Below are 18,762 nucleotides of genomic sequence, written 5' to 3' on the forward strand. Positions count from 1 at the left end.
GAAGGGGGGGGGGCGGGGGGGGGGGCTCCTCAGGAATGTATGCGCACCATCGGTACCTGGCATAAAGTGACGTGCGACGACACCCGCCTGCTCGTCCCCGTCCCCCAGTCACGTGTCACCCCTTCCCCCGAAAAAAAATCCGGGCTACACCACTGCGAGCAGGCCATTTTTAATGCCTTTGTTGATTCGCATCCATAATTGTGCTCGTGGTACTACTTTGTACGACTGCGCCATCCACCTCACTATGGTATAGGCTTCTCCAGTGAGAAATAAAAGAAAAAGAAACCAAGAAAAGGTGGGGAGTAGGGAAGGGACATTCATTGTGCCTTTCGCGGTGCCGGTGTTTATTGTGCTCAGCATTCTTCACTATACTGTTCTTCTGCCAAAATGAATATGTATATATGGCTTAAATATTTCATTGCCCACTTTAGTTGTTCCAGCTTCACAGTAGCCTTATTATTAACTTTACGCCGGCACTTTGTTAAAAAAAGAAGAAAAGGCTCATGAATGCCTGGACGGCAAAATGAAGTTAACCTGTTGCTGAAAAGCAAAACTTTCAACCAGGCGCTAGGAATAGGCCAACTTCGAGGGAAAGCCTCTTAACAACTTCCAGAAACGCTGTCAAAGCTCATGAAAAGCCTTCTGTGAAAAGATCCTCTAGAATTTTCACAAAGCCGTACAGCTGACAATTTGTTAGCAAGTTGAAAACTATAGTGAGCGCATTCTTGGCATTTTGTGCTGGAGGACAATCATGGAACATAGTGTGGTATGAGCCTGAGTCGCTTCTGGCCATTGGTTATGGTCCTTTGAAACCCGCAGGCCTAAGGAACGTTTGTGTGGCCTCTGTGGCAAGGCGCAGCAGTTTGACACTCATTTCTGGCCTGATAAGGAAAAGGCGTCAGGCCCAGTGCAAAAATCCCACTTCATAATAAAAAAAAAGCATATAGTATGACAAAAGAATAAACGCCCAACGTGGGGCTCGAACCCACGACCCTGAGATTAAGAGTCTCATGCTCTACCGACTGAGCTAGCCGGGCGACGCTGGCGGGGCTGTCGATAATTAATTATATTCACGGTATCTGCCAAATGCTTATATTACATTATTAATTGTAAGCGGTATGTGTATGCCGCTCTTTTCTCTGTACTTCGTCTAAGCGCTGGTCCTTCAAAATTTATTAATATTATTTGTATTCATTTTTTTTTTGTTGCCCCCAAAGAAACATCGCATGCCGAATGAAGGCTTCGGTAACAAACTATAGCATATATATTTGTTTGAACATAGGGCGTTCTCAAAGGGAATAGAGAGTTTCAATCTTCTCGAGTGTGAATTACAATTTACGGGAAACCAGAGTTGTAGGCGTCAAAAGCACCGCTTGTAGCGACGCCACCTTATGCCTTAAAATTCAACAGTAGCGCAAGAAAAAAATATTGTTCCGTAACTGGCTATGCGTAAATAATCTGCTGGCCTGAAGGCGTCGATATTAGCACAATCGTGAATGCATAGTCGCTCATCGCTTTTCGTACGACGAGAACAACATGGAACACGAAAACGTTATGTGGCTGAACAAAGCTTCGTGCTTGAACAAATCACGAGATGTCGGTAGGAGCGCTGCCGCTGCCATCCGTGCATGCATTCACGCCTCCGTTGACGGGCTAATAGACTCCTGCGCAGGCTAGCTCTAATACGAATCCGCACGTTTCGTCGATGCTGCACTTCATTATTCTTCAATACAACGCCATGTTCTGGCCAAATTCCGAAACTAAAGCTCAGTCCTGCTTTACATTCAATACGTCACGCAGCAAACCATTTTTTTGCACATGCAATATTATGTTCCCAGTGAAAGAAGACAAGAAGGCTTGATTATGCGTGTGGAGGGTACCGCTTCGTCTGCTGCAAAGGTTCATGTTCGACTGCGACAAGAATGGCGTTAGGCAAGGATGACGTATTTATTGATTGATTTGACTTTAACCTTCAAAGCGACAGAGTGGATTCCTGCATATTAACTTCTACCACCTGCAGTTCCTTAAATTGTTCAATAAATGTAGAAGAATGAAAGAGGGAAACTTCTGCCTGCGGCCACTGTCTAGCTATAGCAGCTGACACTTGGATGGCAGCCAGCAGTTGAGGAGGGGAGAAGGAGAGTAAATTACAGGAAGAAAGGACAGGAGGAAACACAGATTGCAACAACAAGGAGGTAATATAAACTAAGATAAAGTTTCCGACTGAGTAAGCATTGTGCCCTTAGTTCTCGTTTATGGTGCACAGTGTGTAATATGTCGCAAGGCCCTGGGCACCGCCATAGTGGGCCCTGTTTGTATATAGGACAGACGCAGTGCGAGTCCCGACTGCTCTTTACAATATAAGCTCGCGGAGAGTTCTTGAGATTGCGTAACGCGCCCGCAAGGGCTTCACATGAGCACTTTTGCACATCGCCCCCGTGTGAGCGTGATCACCATGGCTGCAAATAAAACTCGCGCGACCGCGCGTGCATCAGCCAATTGCAATGGCTACTGCGCAGCCGATTCAGGTAAAGCATACGCTTAACGGGGAAGAAATGCGTCATTGAAACCTGCCGGGCAATGAAGAAGAAAAAAAAAAGCAAAAACGGGACGCTCGACAAAGTTACTTGAATGTGGGCGTACTCGGAGCTTGCGAGAACAATGACAATACTCTTGAGGCACACTCGTTCCTCGTCTGTCCTTGGACCGGTTTATCAAGCCATGCACGCTCGCGTATAAATTGTTCGATTCTTATCGCTTCGTTCATCGGTCGCCTCGTTCTGATCACCCTACGACATATACCTTCAGCTTATCATAATACCTCGTATCGATCTCTACAACACACTAGGTAATTGTGTGACAGGGGCACTAAGCTGCCCCTATGGTGAATAGCGTACAGGCACTGCGCAGTTTGGCGCGAGCCGCTTATTTTGCACGGTTTTCCCTAAGCTGAAATTTCAACTATAACGTACGTGCGTGTGATTAAGCTTTGCGCAAACCAAAATGACGATGAAACACATGTGTAGGCTAGCTATCGTTTCTGTCTTTTTCAGTCACATACGTGAAGTGTAAATATATTGAACAAGTCACCGCTTTTTTTTTCTTCTTTCTTTCAACCGGTTGTCGATTTGAGACAGGTAGAACTAAAGCGAAAAGGTTTAATCAGGGGGAGGCGACCTTTCCCCGCGTGCCACATGGGTGCACTCTGCGTATGCTGTGCCCAACCATGACCTTAAGTATGACCTCCAAACGGATATATTATACAATAAAACAAGTTATCCGTAACATCGTGTCATTATTTATTGCTCTGCGATCACTAAAGCGGCGTCTACCTATATGTAGAATTAATATAGAGGTAGCATCAAACTATATATATATATATAGAATTTCCTTTTCCAGGAGTAATAGCGCTGAAAACGCGCGACGCTAACGCAAGCGGGGAACCAAAGGCATCCGCGCCGGGTAATTTACCACGGGAGCGCAAAGCGATGGCTACTTGGGGCGCACTAATCTTGGAGTTTCCAATTCTAAAGCTTCCTACATACCATATTGACATGGGTCAGCGAGTCGTACTGCAAGCACAGGGCATGCGCCACCAGCAGTGAGCGGCCATAAACGTGGAGCTCGCAAAAGTAGCCGCAGCACTGACGGCCTTTCACGGAACAGCTTGTTCCGTATGCAAGCACACTTAATATTTATAAGCAATTTTCGATGTTATAGCTAAGCACACCACAACCTCGAGCCATAGCTGTCCGCAATCTGCCTACCGCTTACTAAACTGTACCCAGTTTCAGAACAGTATAGTGTAGCACGTTTATTTATACAGAACTTGGCAAGACTAGTTTTCAATGTCGCCCGTATATATATATATATATATATATTAAGATGAAGTAAGATGAAGTGCCATGATACCTATGGGAGTATTCTGGTATATCAGTGCGACAAAGCCGCTATAGAAATGCCTATCGGACATCTACGGAAAAAGAAGAAAAGACACACTTTGGACTCAATGCCATCAGTGTACACTGGCCGATACAAAATTCTATGGGCTCTCAGCGCTATCGCCATCCCGACGTCATTGCACTGGATACGACTTGGTTGCGCAGTAAAAAAATGCCCTACAGCTACTTCCAGCTTGTTCACGTCTCGATTTGGCACGCGCGTGGTGATTAGAAAACAGTTGTTATGAAAAAAAAGAAGAAAATGATGCAGCCTTTACAACTCCGCTTTAAACTTTGCTTGTGAATATTTACGCAGGTCTCGCTGAAAACGCAATTCAGGATGTTTGTATGACGTTCTTGCTGAATTATCCATGGAAAAAATTGAGAGGGGGCCAGCAGCTCACACTGTCTTATCAATGTCGACGCCATTGCCTTTCGTGTCCATCCCTTCTCACAGAACTCGAAAATATCGCGAAGTTTTATTTCCTTTTAGTAAGAGTTATTTATTGGCACGATGTCCTTCTTAAAGCAGAACCTTGCTTCGTGTATACATTTAAAATAATGATAAGGCCACTCGTTCGTAAGACCTCGCACATAGCAACACAAAGAAAACACAAATTGGTTTTCATTAGTTTCAAGATCATTAAGTAGCAATTACCATACCAGCAACGCGCTTCTACAACTCACTAAACTACAGATTTCAAAGCCGAGCACGCGCTCACCAACACTTGCGACTGTCTTTAATTCAAAGTGCAAGAATGCGCCGTCCTTGGATGACTATTTTGAATCTTACCGAGTCTTTCAGCTTTCAACGCTTATACTTCTATTGGCTGTTGACTGTGTGCACACTTATGACACACGTATAGCTACAGGCACGTTGTGTTCCTTTATTCACTTGTTTGTGCGTTGTGTTGCTTCTCAGACATAGTAATCCTATTGATTAACACTAACGCACCGTATATTGATATCTTAGTATCAGGTAATAAACAAAGCAACAGTTTCTAACCGTCAATACCATCTGCGTCCAGATTATTTCAGCACACGAGCTACTGTCAGTAGTCAGTGGTGTTGTTGTCTTGTTTCAAAAAACTATGAAATAAAAAAAATAAAAAACATGCCGTGACCAGGATTCGAACCTGGGTTATTGCGGCCACAACGCAAGGTACTAACCACTATACGATCACGGCTGTCCGGCTGGACGACTTGCAGGGAGAAAAAAACTGGGGTGGACCCGAGAACAACCCGACCTGCCGGCTAGAAACTGGGTCACCCTGAATGGGCGCAAGACCAAAAAATATATATATAAATAAAAAAAGGCACGACACAAAGAAATACCCCGAAGCAAAGTAGCGGCTGTATTTGTATCGCGCGCCCATATTGCTTGAGCGTTGCGCTTCCGTTGCCTCCGAGCTATTTACAGGAGAGACTAAAGAGGAATTTTTTATTGATTGGTTGATTGATTGAACAATCGATTGGATGATTGATTGATTGACTGATAGATATTTTGTTTGATTGATTCGTGGTGTTTAATGTCCCAAGACGACTCTACATCGGGCTGTAGAAGATGACGTGCACCCCTGGGGTTCTCAAACTGCGCCTAAATTATAGTGCAGGATTAGCGCTTTTGCATGACGCCCCCAGTCGAACTGCTGCCGCCATGAATAGAAATTCCTGCGTTCAGTGTGCATGCAGCATCGATCATTCGTTGGTAGCAGATTAAGGGAACTAATGTCGGCGCGCGCAAGCGCCTAACAGCGTGGTACTTTTTTTTTATGACTAAGATCTGGATGTTGACACAAAACAAATGATCATGTCGGCTGATCCTGGTGATATTGCAAAAAGGGTCCAAGCTAAATGGCACATACCCCTGCCGGCTCGGGGACCTGTAACATGCCCTTATTGAACTACGCATATCACGCGTTGGACCCAAAGCGATGAACGCTGTTGCCCAAACGCTAGTCTATGACGATACGTGTCGAAATGTCAGTGTTAAACGTAGTAGTCTACCAACCAATAGCTGTGTCTGATACTCTCTTGACATTGCCATTTGCCTAGCGACGTCATCAGTTGCCCCTTGGACTTGGTGTGGGTAAGACCCGTGTCGCTCGCTCCAAAGTGGAAGAGCGCGCCTTCAAGGAGCGCCGGCGCTCTCAACAGCGCGAATGGATGCGAAAGCGGCGACAAGCCGAACGTGCTGCGGCCGATTGTGCGGGCCCATCAACTTCGAGTGACCGTCTCCTTACCGATGAAGAACGTGCCCGTCTAGAACGCATGCGGCAACAAAAACGTGAGTGCAATCGACGCCACCGGGCTAAAATGACTGACGAATATCGGGCCAATGACGCTATATACAAGCGCAAACGCATTGCCCGTCAGGATGGTGACAAAGTGAATGGAATTTAAAAAACAAGACAAAATTAAACAACGAAGTTATGTGTTGTGCCTTTTAAATCATTTAACATAACCACCAAATTAAAACAATAGAATATAACTAAACAAAAGCAACAACTTAACTGGTATTCCGTCTTCACATAGCGGAAGGGCTCTGAATTTTTTTCACATTTCGCGCGTTTTTCGTGTAGCCCATGAAATTTAACACCACAGCAGCTAGCCTCACGGAAAGTAATAATTTACATATTTATTATTAGGTTCTACAACTTCTACATTGAAGATTTCGCGCTTTAAGCAATCATTTAAAGTTTATTAATAATTTTTGTTAACTATTGCTCTAATTGCGCACAGTAAGAATATTTTGCGTTGCTCAAGGGGACACTGAACAGTGTCAATTTGGTTGCATTCTCGTAGCTCACACGTGGATTTCTACAGGCTTGACGCAAGTTAGCAGAAACACCTTGTATAAGCCGGTTTGCTCAGACGTTTCCACAATGCAAGGTACTAACCACTATGCGATGACGGCAGCCCAGAACGATGGAGCTGGCTGTCTCCCTGATTACCCTCACGGAAGCTGTCGATGGGAGTTCAATGCAAAGGCCACAGTGTAGGAAACTAGCACATGAAAACTGCAGTGAACAAGGACGCGAAAGGAAAATAACGGGTATCGAACGGGTTCGAATCAGCAGCACATTCCAAGCGACTGTCTGTGAACAACAAACAAATTTCACTCAGAACCCTTACACTGTAGAGCAAAGGGGGGTAAGCGAAGCTGGTGGCAAACGACGCTGTCGCAGGCGTTCCGCTTCGTTTGCTCTAAACTCATGGTCGGCGGCTCTTCGCTGACGTTTCGCCTGGGCTTCGGAAGCCCTCTCGCTAGAATCGGCACGTCAACAACAAGCCCTTTCTCGAGCAAGTTCGCGGCGCCGTTGCTCAAACGCAGCTTGCTCCTCCGCGGAACGCACCACGCGGGTCCTCCATCCGGGGGCCGAGACTGATCTGAGGAGAGGCAAGCCTGCCGGAACGCGCGCCCACCCTTTTTCCTTCCCTTTCCCTCTCCGTGACACACCAAATGACCCTGAGTGGTAACGGGATCCGGCGCCGGCGCAGCTTTCCCCGCACCTGCTCTTTCTTTTATCCTTCCTTCCTTTCTTTCTTCCATTCCTTCTTTCTTTCTTGTCCCTGGCTCATACCCGCATATCCAATGCGGGTATGCGCCGCACGTGACGTTTTGCGTGACTACACCGCCACCGAAATCTGTAACACCATACAAGCTTCGCTTGAAAACCGTTTTACCCATCCCTGCTGTTTCCCGTTGGTGCATAGGTATATACAGAGTATTATACCCGTGCCACACGGGCAAAGTAAAGTGCACTTTGAGCGATTTCACTTCAGCGCGCTGAATGTCACTTTGGCGGTGCGCTGCTACACGAGAAAGAAAAGTGTTCTTTCGAATTGATGGCAATGGCGACCGGTAGTCAGACGGGAACGCATATATTTAATAATATAAAAATGTGTGCACGAAAACAGTTTATTATTGTTAGAAACAACATTTACAATCCACCTTTACAAGCGCCGGCAACGACGGCAACTTGATCGGCAACTGTCCAAATGACTCGATCCGCCAAACAACTGCGCAGCCATTACCCGGCATGGTCGTGAACAGCCCGAGAGCGAGAGTAGTTTTCTGCTGTTATTGTTGTTGTTGTTTTTGTGGTGTGGCACATTTTATTATCTTGTAACGCTAGCAATTTAAAAGAATCACTCCTGACACTTCTTTCAATATCTCTTTATGTATCTTATTCACTGCAGAGCGCACTCGCCGGCGAGTGCGCTCTGCAGTGAGTGTCACTAATACCCCTGTCAAGCGGGCAAGTTAAGTGCACTCACGGAGAGTGTAACTCGGTTTTAAGTGCACTTTGCCAAATCTAAACGTCGCAAGTGCAGTGCCACTCGCTGCAGAGTGTACTCTGGTCGAAGTGCGTTCACGGAACGCACTTTGCTGGCCGAGTGCGTAGCCTCGTCGCCAGCGGTTTCAATGGTACAAAATGTAATGCACAAAAAAACGACACAGAAGTTCATTTTAGTGTTTGAACAGCTCTTGCGCACAAATAATAGTCTAAAACGCGTTCATATTCTGTTCGAGCAGGATCAAATGCCGCCACAGAACACCCATACATGCCGCCTCGTCGCACGCCGCTATCTCGTTCTGGATTGGCTAGGCATTTTTCTTGGCCGGCATTGACTTGCCACACTCTTATAATAAAAAATCTTTTCGTTTTTTGTTTAAAAAGCCTAGATTAAGTTTGTATTAATTAATAATACAACGTAAGACAATCACTCTTTAGAAGTACTTTTCTTTTTAATCTACATCTTTACAAAACGGTCTCGCAGTTTGTCGCCATTTTTAACTGCTAGTGCGCTCTGTTTCCCGTTTAGAACCGCGTAGCATAATGTGTCACTCAAGGTCCCGAAGTGCACTCCCCGTAAGTGCACTTAACTTGCCCGATTGACAGGGGTATAAGCGTTCCCGTGTGGCAGCCGGCGAATGACACTAGCCGCGAAGTGCACTCGCTCAAAGTGCGCTTTACTTTGCCCGTGTGGCACGGGTATTACTTGATGCAAGAAATTAAATAAGTGAAACGAAAAAAAACTATGCCGTGACCAGGATTCGAACCTGGGTTATTGCGGCCACAACGCAAGGTACTAACCACTATACGATCACGGCTGCCCAGAAGGACGGGCTTGGATGCTTCCCTGATCACCCTCATGGAAGCTGCCAATGAGAGTTCAATGCAAAGGCCGCAATGTAGGAAACTAGCAAATAAAAACTGCAGTGATGCGAAACGAAAAGAAAGCGTATAGAACGGTATCGAATCAGCAGCACATTCCACGCGACTGTCTGTGAACTACAAACAAAAACCAGCTTACCCGTCCCTCCTGTTTCGCGTTGGTGTATATGTATATACAGAGTACTACTTGCTCCAAGAAATTAAGCAAGAGAAGCGAAAAAAAATTATGCCGTGACCAGGATTCGAACCTGGGTTATTGCGGCCACAACGCAAGGTACTAACCACTATACGATCACGGCTGCCCAGAAGGACGGGCTTGGATGCTTCCCTGATCACCCTCATGGAAGCTGCCAATGAGAGTTCAATGCAAAGGCCGCAATGTAGGAAACTAGCAAATAAAAACTGCAGTGATGCGAAACGAAAAGAAAGCGTATAGAACGGTATCGAATCAGCAGCACATTCCACGCGACTGTCTGTGAACTACAAACAAAAACCAGCTTACCCGTCCCTCCTGTTTCGCGTTGGTGTATATGTATATACAGAGTACTACTTGCTCCAAGAAATTAAGCAAGAGAAGCGAAAAAAAATATGCCGTGACCAGGATTCGAACCTGGGTTATTGCGGCCACAACGCAAGGTACTAACCACTATACGATCATGGCTGCCCAGAAGGACGGGCTTGGATGCTTCCCTGATCACCCTCATGGAAGCTGCCAATGGGAGTTCAATGCAAAGGCCGCAATGTAGGAAACTATCAAATAAAAACTGCAGTGATGCGAAAGTAAAAGAAACCGTATGGAACGGTATCGAATCAGCAGCACATTCCACGCGACTGTCTGTGAACTACAAACAAAAACCAGCGTACCCGTCCCTCCTGTTTCGCGTTGGTGTATATGTATATACAGAGTACTACTTGCTCCAAGAAATTAAGCAAGAGAAGCGAAAAAAAATTATGCCGTGACCAGGATTCGAACCTGGGTTATTGCGGCCACAACGCAAGGTACTAACCACTATACGATCACGGCTGCCCAGAATTTTTTTTTTCTTTATTGCCGGTCTTCGACATACACACATAACATATACACTTTACACTGATAAAAGCAAAGACCGTCTTGGGTCCTTGCAGATAGTTAAAAACACTTGATCGCCACTAATTCATCCAATACATGTATCCATTGGGGTGGTTCTTTTTTTGCTCGGTAAGCTTCACGCAGATACAGCATGCTTTCCAAAAAATGATCTTTCGCAGGACGAATAACTAGCCTCTCGTGACGCACATCCATTCGTGTCTTCCAGACGCTGTGTAAACAAAGTGCCATAAACATATCACATGGCTTATCTGCGTTTTCAGTTGGCAGGAAGCGGATGCCGTATGGTGTAATCGGCAATTCTTCTTTCAACGTTCGTTGCAGGATGTCCCATAGGAACACCGCATCTGAACAATCAAGAAACATATGCTCAATAGTTTCCGGTTGCCTGCATCTCAGGCAGTTCACGGACCACGGTACAAAGATTCCCCTTTCCCTCAGCCATGGCTTCACTGGAAGCGTTCCAGTGTGTAATTGAAAGAAAAACGTTTTACGGATGACCGTATCGGCATCCGCTTGACTCTTTTCAGCACATTCCTTCCCCTGGATTCAACATGGTACATTGAACGATAAACAGGCACTGGCAATGATACATCAAGTAAATCTTTGTAAAGTCTTTTGCGCTTAACAGATGCAAGGTAATCCATTGAAAAGCGCACGTATAAGAATTCAAAAGACAACACGACTTCTCGCAGGAAGCCTCTGATCCTAGGTCCTATTGTATAATTTGAGGACACAACAAATTGAGGCAGCGCATTACGCAAACGTGTTTGAAGGACTGCGCACAAAAACGGATCTTTTGATCACGTAGAAACAAAATCTGGACACGACTTGTCTTAAAAAAAGATGAGCTAACCCTAGGCCTCCACTTTTCACCGTCCTAAACAAATTAGTGCGGCTGGTGCGCTCCCAGACGGACCCCCAAATAAAGATGGCAAACTGCCTGTGTATTCTTTGTATGCTAACTCTTGATGCGCATAGTGCTTGCATCACATACCAAATTTTGGCCACTAAGAATACATTACACACCGTTGCTCGGGTGAACATTGACAGATCTCGTCCACCGAACTTCGCCGTTTTTGCCTTCATTTCTTCCACCTCTCCTTGCCAATAATCTTTCGTGTCCTGGTGGTGTTGTAGAGGTACCCCTAAGTACTTGGTCGGCAAATTTGTCCACTGTATTTTTGAAAAAAATGGAGGTGTGTCCTCCCACTGTCCATACCATATCCCAGTCGACTTGCCCCAATTAATTACGCTTCCTGTCATTTTACAGTATTTTGTCACAACATTCACAGCATTGCTTACACTTTGCGCGTCGTCGCAAAAAACAGCGACGTCATCCGCGTATGCCAGCAGTTTTACTTCACTGTAACCCACCCTAAAACCTCTGATGTTGCTATCATCTAATATCTTTAGACACAATGGCTCGAGATATAGGGCAAACAGTAAAGGCGATAAACCACATCCCTGTCTCACGGAAGATCTGACTTGAATGCTGGTGCTGAGTGTTCTGTTAACTATCACTTTTGTGGAGATGTCTGCATAGCACATTCTAATCCCTTCTGTTAAGATTGATCCCACGTTCACATGCTCCAAAACATCGAAAAGAATAGCGTGCGTCACCCTATCGAATGCTTTTTCCAAGTCCAATTGTAGCATGGCCACCCTACCAGAAAAGTCATCACAATGCTCAAGAACTGTTCTTGCTACGTGTATGTTAGTGGTAATTGACCTGCCCTTGATGCCACATGTTTGATGTGGCCCTATCAACCGTGTTATTATGCTTTGTAGCCTTCTACCCAAAAGTTTTGTGTATACTTTATAGTCTGTATTCGTTAGGCTGATTGGACGATAGGCTCGTACAGATAGGAGAGATGTGGAATCGGTGGATTTTGGTATCAGTACAATGTGGCTCTCGCGAAACGATGGCGGCAGTAACTGGTTTTCATAAGCTTCTGTGATTACGTGATAAAGGGTTGTAGCTATTTCTGTTTTGAAAAATTTATAGAATGCCCCACTCAATCCGTCGGGTCCTGGCGTTTTGCCAGGGCTCAAGTCATCTATAGCTTCCTCTATTTCTTTGATGCTAATTGGCATTTCTAATCTTTTTCGGTCTTCCTCTTCCAGTCCGGGCAAAAGGTGTAAGAATTCGCGATCGAAACCTTGTTCACATTGCGGTTCCTGTCCTAAAAGTTCGTCGTAATATTCTACAAAGGCGCGTTGGACGGTTTCTTTGTCCCGTACTACTACATTTTGGTATGTTATCGCATTTATCTCTTTTCTCACGGCATAACTCTTTTCATCAGAAAGCGAGCGCTTTGTAGGTTGTTCCCCACACCATAAACGTTCTGCGCGTGCGCGTATAATTGCACCACGATATTTTTCCTTATCGACAAGTTCCAACTGTGCTTTCGTTTGCTTTATTTCTTTTGCGAAACATCCCGGATGGTTGCTCTCCATGCTTAAATAAAAGTTGAGCTCACTTTGTAATTCCATTTCTTTTCTTTTTTCCTGGTGGTGTAAAACACTGGATCTTTCTATCGCTGTTAACTTCGTGTCTTGCTTAAAACACTCCCACTTTTCTGTATAATCTTTTTGACCACCCGATAACAGCTCTTTGAGGCTGTCTTGAATTTTTTTTACAAAGGTTTCGTCCTGCAGCAGTTTTTCATTGAATTTCCATAGTCCCCAGTTGAAACTTGACGGCTTTTTTGGACCAAGTGAAAAAAGAACCAAACTGTGGTCGCTAAAATAAACATGGCTGATTTCATAATCACTGCACAATGGTATCGCTTCCGCAGAAACATAGACACGATCCAGTCTTGCGTGGCTGTCCCCTTGAAAATGAGTGAACTGAGGTGAATCATTGTTGGCCAAAACGGCGCCTACATCCTCTAAATTATGTTCTTCCACCAGTGCTGCTAAACGTAGCGCACTTACATCGAGACCAGGCTGCTTACGGGCTCTGTCTTCCACTTTGCAGACACAGTTGAAGTCTCCCATGATGACTATGGTTCTCTCGCACTTCAAGTGACATTCCACGCATTCAAAAAACGCCCTTCGCTCGGCTGTTCTATTTGGCGCGTAAATGCAGATAACACGCCACTTCAGAGTACATAACAAAAAATCACACACTATAATGCGCCCGCTATCATCACTAAATACATTTTCAACACATATACCAATATTATTCCGGAGAAAGAGCGCACAGCCCCCCGCTCTTCCAACAGAATGGGAAACACACACATAATATCTAGTCATGAAAGGTTGCACTAGGCGGTCCGTCCCTTCCTCAGTTTCAATCTTTGTTTCCTGAACCGCAATAATGTCGAGATTCTTTTCGATGAACAGGCGGTTAAGCTGACATTGTTTCCTCCTTGCCGTAAGACCCCGCACGTTAATCGTGCCGACGCGTAAGGGTGTTTCGAGGCGTAGCTCCATTTCTACATGAAAGAGATCACAATCTATGCACTGCTATTGTCGGCTACGAAAGGTCACTCACATTGCCTTCACGTGTCTGCAGTCAGCTTGCACGTTTGACTGGCATTCCATCCGTAGCTCCAAAGTAGCAGCATTGCCTCCCCTCACCCCCCACTGAGACGGGCACAAACACACGCAAGCACGACGTATTAAGTCGGAGGTGTCCCCGACACCTTTCTGTCCGGCGGTAGGTTTGGCGCCGGTCGAAAGGTAGGCCTCCGGCCAGTTGCTGTCTTCACAGGTGGATTCGCTCGCACTGGAAGTGCTCAACTTTTGCTCCCCTCCGGCACTTTGTTCGTGCGTTCTCTTGGCCACTGCTGCCGCTTTGCTCGTTTCCGTGGTGTCCATGAGGCATGCATCATCCTGTGAAGTTGTTGCGGACGGTTGCTTCCCTGCACTTGCGTCGTTGTTTGTTTCAGCCTCTTTAGCAGGTGTAGGCGCGCCTGATGTCAATATGGCTTCACTCGCGACCTGCGTAAGATCGTGTTTCTCCGTCGTTACCGCCAAGTCTTTCTTCGAAGGCGGCGACAAGGTTGGTCCAGACGCACTGCAAATTTCCTCCGCGTCAACTTCGTCCATAAGGAGCTCGTTGACGATTTCCTCATTTTTTGGTGGCCCTGCGATGCTTGCGTACGTGCGTACGCACTGACTGTCTTCGTGGCCGAATCTTCGACACACAGAACAACGCGGCACGCGGCACTCACGTCTGATGTGCCCCGTACGGTTGCACCGAAGACATAGGGGAGCACGACCTGCCACGACCACTAGCGCCATTATGCCTGCTATTCGTATCTGATGCGGAAGATCATCAATTGTCAAGCCAGGCTTCAGCTTCAGGGACACCGTACGCATAGACGATCCCTTGTCCGTGACACCTTGTACACGCCAGCGTTCTTTTTGGATGTCAGATACTTTTCCGTACGGAACAAACGCCGCATGTACGTCATCGTCATGCACATTGTGCAGTAACCAGTGCAGCTTTAGCCGCACCTCCCGGTTATGCGGATCCACAACCAAACAGCGTCGTTCCTTGACTTGAACTTCCGCGTGCTTCAGCATCTTCTTCGTCGCCTCTGCACTCTCGAACGTCACAGCCCAGACGTGGTTCATCTGAAACGCCCCCAAGGCGACCACCTCAGGGAGCAATTCCAGATGAGCCAACGTGTCACGAAAATCTTCGACACGAAATGGCCTCGCTTTCACGTCACCGTGAAGAAAAACGGTGTTTAAAACACACGAACCTGTTGGCAGAGGCGGCAAAACAACGTGGTAATCCGGTTCAGCGGTAGCAGTCATCCTGTTTCCGCGGCTTGGCATAGCCGCAAACACCGCCCCTACGGAGCGCGACATTCAACGTCCGTACCGAACGGTAGCCGGAAGTAGCCTATCACGGCTGCCCAGAAGGACGGGCTTGGATGCTTCCCTGATCACCCTCATGGAAGCTGCCAATGGGAGTTCAATGCAAAGGCCGCAATGTAGGAAACTATCAAATAAAAACTGCAGTGATGCGAAAGTAAAAGAAACCGTATGGAACGGTATCGAATCAGCAGCACATTCCACGTGACTGTCTGTGAACTACAAACAAAAACCAGCGTACCCGTCCCTCCTGTTTCGCGTTGGTGTATATGTATATACAGAGTACTACTTGCTCCAAGAAATTAAGCAAGAGAAGCGAAAAAAAAATTATGCCGTGACCAGGATTCGAACCTGGGTTATTGCGGCCACAACGCAAGGTACTAACCACTATACGATCACGGCTGCTCAGAAGGACGGGCTTGGATGCTTCCCTGATCACCCTCATGGAAGCTGCCAATGGGAGTTCAATGCAAAGGCCGCAATGTAGGAAACTATCAAATAAAAACTGCAGTGATGCGAAAGTAAAAGAAACCGTATGGAACGGTATCGAATCAGCAGCACATTCCACGCGACTGTCTGTGAACTACAAACAAAAACCAGCGTACCCGTCCCTCCTGTTTCGCGTTGGTGTATATGTATATACAGAGTACTACTTGCTCCAAGAAATTAAGCAAGAGAAGCGAAAAAAAAATATGCCGTGACCATGATTCGAACCTGGGTTATTGCGGCCACAACGCAAGGTACTAACCACTATACGATCACGGCTGCCCAGAAGGACGGGCTTGGATGCTTCCCTGATCACCCTCATGGAAGCTGCCAATGGGAGTTCAATGCAAAGGCCGCAATGTAGGAAACTATCAAATAAAAACTGCAGTGATGCGAAAGTAAAAGAAACCGTATGGAACGGTATCGAATCAGCAGCACATTCCACGTGAGTGTCTGTGAACTACAAACAAAAACCAGCGTACCCGTCCCTCCTGTTTCGCGTTGGTGTATATGTATATACAGAGTACTACTTGCTCCAAGAAATTAAGCAAGAGAAGCGAAAAAAAATTATGCCGTGACCAGGATTCGAACCTGGGTTATTGCGGCCACAACGCAAGGTACTAACCACTATACGATCACGGCTGCTCAGAAGGACGGGCTTGGATGCTTCCCTGATCACCCTCATGGAAGCTGCCAATGGGAGTTCAATGCAAAGGCCGCAATGTAGGAAACTATCAAATAAAAACTGCAGTGATGCGAAAGTAAAAGAAACCGTATGGAACGGTATCGAATCAGCAGCACATTCCACGCGACTGTCTGTGAACTACAAACAAAAACCAGCGTACCCGTCCCTCCTGTTTCGCGTTGGTGTATATGTATATACAGAGTACTACTTGCTCCAAGAAATTAAGCAAGAGAAGCGAAAAAAAAATTATGCCGTGACCATGATTCGAACCTGGGTTATTGCGGCCACAACGCAAGGTACTAACCACTATACGATCACGGCTGCCCAGAAGGACGGGCTTGGATGCTTCCCTGATCACCCTCATGGAAGCTGCCAATGGGAGTTCAATGCAAAGGCCGCAATGTAGGAAACTATCAAATAAAAACTGCAGTGATGCGAAAGTAAAAGAAACCGTATGGAACGGTATCGAATCAGCAGCACATTCCACGTGAGTGTCTGTGAACTACAAACAAAAACCAGCGTACCCGTCCCTCCTGTTTCGCGTTGGTGTATATGTATATACAGAGTACTACTTGCTCCAAGAAATTAAGCAAGAGAAGCGAAAAAAAAATTATGCCGTGACCAGGATTCGAACCTGGGTTATTGCGGCCACAACGCAAGGTACTAACCACTATACGATCACGGCTGCTCAGAAGGACGGGCTTGGATGCTTCCCTGATCACCCTCATGGAAGCTGCCAATGGGAGTTCAATGCAAAGGCCGCAATGTAGGAAACTATCAAATAAAAACTGCAGTGATGCGAAAGTAAAAGAAACCGTATGGAACGGTATCGAATCAGCAGCACATTCCACGCGACTGTCTGTGAACTACAAACAAAAACCAGCGTACCCGTCCCTCCTGTTTCGCGTTGGTGTATATGTATATACAGAGTACTACTTGCTCCAAGAAATTAAGCAAGAGAAGCGAAAAAAAAATTATGCCGTGACCATGATTCGAACCTGGGTTATTGCGGCCACAACGCAAGGTACTAACCACTATACGATCACGGCTGCCCAGAAGGACGGGCTTGGATGCTTCCCTGATCACCCTCATGGAAGCTGCCAATGGGAGTTCAATGCAAAGGCCGCAATGTAGGAAACTAGCAAATAAAAACTGCAGTGATGCGAAACGAAAAGAAAGCGTATAGAACGGTCTCGAATCAGCAGCACATTCCACGTGACTGTCTGTGAACTACAAACAAAAACCAGCGTACCCGTCCCTCCTGTTTCGCGTTGGTGTATATGTATATACAGAGTACTACTTGCTCCAAGAAATTAAGCAAGAGAAGCGAAAAAAAATTATGCCGTGACCAGGATTCGAACCTGGGTTATTGCGGCCACAACGCAAGGTACTAACCACTATACGATCACGGCTGCTCAGAAGGACGGGCTTGGATGCTTCCCTGATCACCCTCATGGAAGCTGCCAATGGGAGTTCAATGCAAAGGCCGCAATGTAGGAAACTAGCAAATAAAAACTGCAGTGATGCGAAAGTAAAAGAAACCGTATGGAACGGTATCGAATCAGCAGCACATTCCACGCGACTGTCTGTGAACTACAAACAAAAACCAGCGTACCCGTCCCTCCTGTTTCGCGTTGGTGTATATGTATATACAGAGTACTACTTGCTCCAAGAAATTAAGCAAGAGAAGCGAAAAAAAATTATGCCGTGACCAGGATTCGAACCTGGGTTATTGCGGCCACAACGCAAGGTACTAACCACTATACGATCACGGCTGCCCAGAAGGACGGGCTTGGATGCTTCCCTGATCACCCTCATGGAAGCTGCCAATGGGAGTTCAATGCAAAGGCCGCAATGTAGGAAACTAGCAAATAAAAACTGCAGTGATGCGAAAGGAAAAGAAAGCGTATGGAACGGTATCGAATCAGCAGCACATTCCACGCGACTGTCTGTGAACTACAAACAAAAACCAGCGTACCCGTCCCTCCTGTTTCGCGTTGGTGTATATGTATATACAGAGTACTACTTGCTCCAAGAAATTAAGCAAGAGAAGCGAAAAAAAATTATGCCGTGACCAGGATTCGAACCTGGGTTATTGCGGCCACAACGCAAGGTACTAACCAATATACGATCACGGCTGCCCAGAAGACGGGCCTTGAATGCTTCCCCTGATCACCCTCATGGAAGCTGCCAATGGAGTTCAATGCAAAGGCCGCAATGTAGGACACTATAGAATAACTGCATGATGCGAAATAAAAGAACAGTAAAGGTACGAATCAGAGCACATTCCACGTGACTGTCTGTGAACGAACAAACATAAACAAGTACCGTCCCTCTGTTTCGCGTGGGTATATGTAATACAGTCTACTGCGCCAAGACATTAAGCAAGAGAAGCTCAAATAACCAAATTTGCAAGAACGAGTTGCCCTTGCGAAAATGGACAGGTTGATGCCTTTCCACCTGTCTGCTTTTTCTTTTGTTTCTTTTATTTGGTTCGTCCAGTATTCCTCGCTCTGTTTGTAGCTATCTAAGGGAACACCGAGA

At 46.1% G+C, this 18,762-nt stretch overlaps 1 protein-coding gene, 1 long non-coding RNA gene and 11 other non-coding genes across 15 annotated transcripts in view; all 13 read right to left on the minus strand.

Moving 5' to 3' along the window:
- The window catches only part of LOC119437764 (scoloptoxin SSD14), a 121,827-nt gene that overhangs the window by 52,559 nt on the left and 50,506 nt on the right, over positions 1-18,762 (minus strand). The gene's annotated exons all lie outside the window — the stretch shown is intronic.
- Positions 909-18,334, minus strand: LOC125942647 (uncharacterized). Its single transcript, XR_007465283.1, has 3 exons — positions 16,489-18,334; positions 15,762-16,124; positions 909-10,097 (listed from the first exon to the last, which is right to left on the minus strand). It is a non-coding gene; the product is annotated as an uncharacterized LOC125942647 (long non-coding RNA).
- Positions 965-1,037, minus strand: Trnak-cuu (transfer RNA lysine (anticodon CUU)). Its single transcript has one exon. It is a non-coding gene; the product is annotated as a tRNA-Lys (tRNA).
- Positions 5,057-5,128, minus strand: Trnah-gug (transfer RNA histidin (anticodon GUG)). Its single transcript has one exon. It is a non-coding gene; the product is annotated as a tRNA-His (tRNA).
- Trnah-gug (transfer RNA histidin (anticodon GUG)) lies at positions 8,989-9,060 on the minus strand. Its single transcript has one exon. It is a non-coding gene; the product is annotated as a tRNA-His (tRNA).
- Trnah-gug (transfer RNA histidin (anticodon GUG)) lies at positions 9,352-9,423 on the minus strand. Its single transcript has one exon. It is a non-coding gene; the product is annotated as a tRNA-His (tRNA).
- Trnah-gug (transfer RNA histidin (anticodon GUG)) lies at positions 9,714-9,785 on the minus strand. The gene has a single exon. It is a non-coding gene; the product is annotated as a tRNA-His (tRNA).
- Positions 10,077-10,148, minus strand: Trnah-gug (transfer RNA histidin (anticodon GUG)). The gene has a single exon. It is a non-coding gene; the product is annotated as a tRNA-His (tRNA).
- On the minus strand, positions 15,378-15,449 carry Trnah-gug (transfer RNA histidin (anticodon GUG)). The gene has a single exon. It is a non-coding gene; the product is annotated as a tRNA-His (tRNA).
- Positions 16,104-16,175, minus strand: Trnah-gug (transfer RNA histidin (anticodon GUG)). Its single transcript has one exon. It is a non-coding gene; the product is annotated as a tRNA-His (tRNA).
- Positions 16,832-16,903, minus strand: Trnah-gug (transfer RNA histidin (anticodon GUG)). The gene has a single exon. It is a non-coding gene; the product is annotated as a tRNA-His (tRNA).
- Positions 17,559-17,630, minus strand: Trnah-gug (transfer RNA histidin (anticodon GUG)). Its single transcript has one exon. It is a non-coding gene; the product is annotated as a tRNA-His (tRNA).
- On the minus strand, positions 17,922-17,993 carry Trnah-gug (transfer RNA histidin (anticodon GUG)). The gene has a single exon. It is a non-coding gene; the product is annotated as a tRNA-His (tRNA).

The sequence above is a fragment of the Dermacentor silvarum genome, chromosome 1 (genome assembly GCF_013339745.2).
Source record: "Dermacentor silvarum isolate Dsil-2018 chromosome 1, BIME_Dsil_1.4, whole genome shotgun sequence".
Taxonomy (NCBI): domain Eukaryota; kingdom Metazoa; phylum Arthropoda; class Arachnida; order Ixodida; family Ixodidae; genus Dermacentor; species Dermacentor silvarum.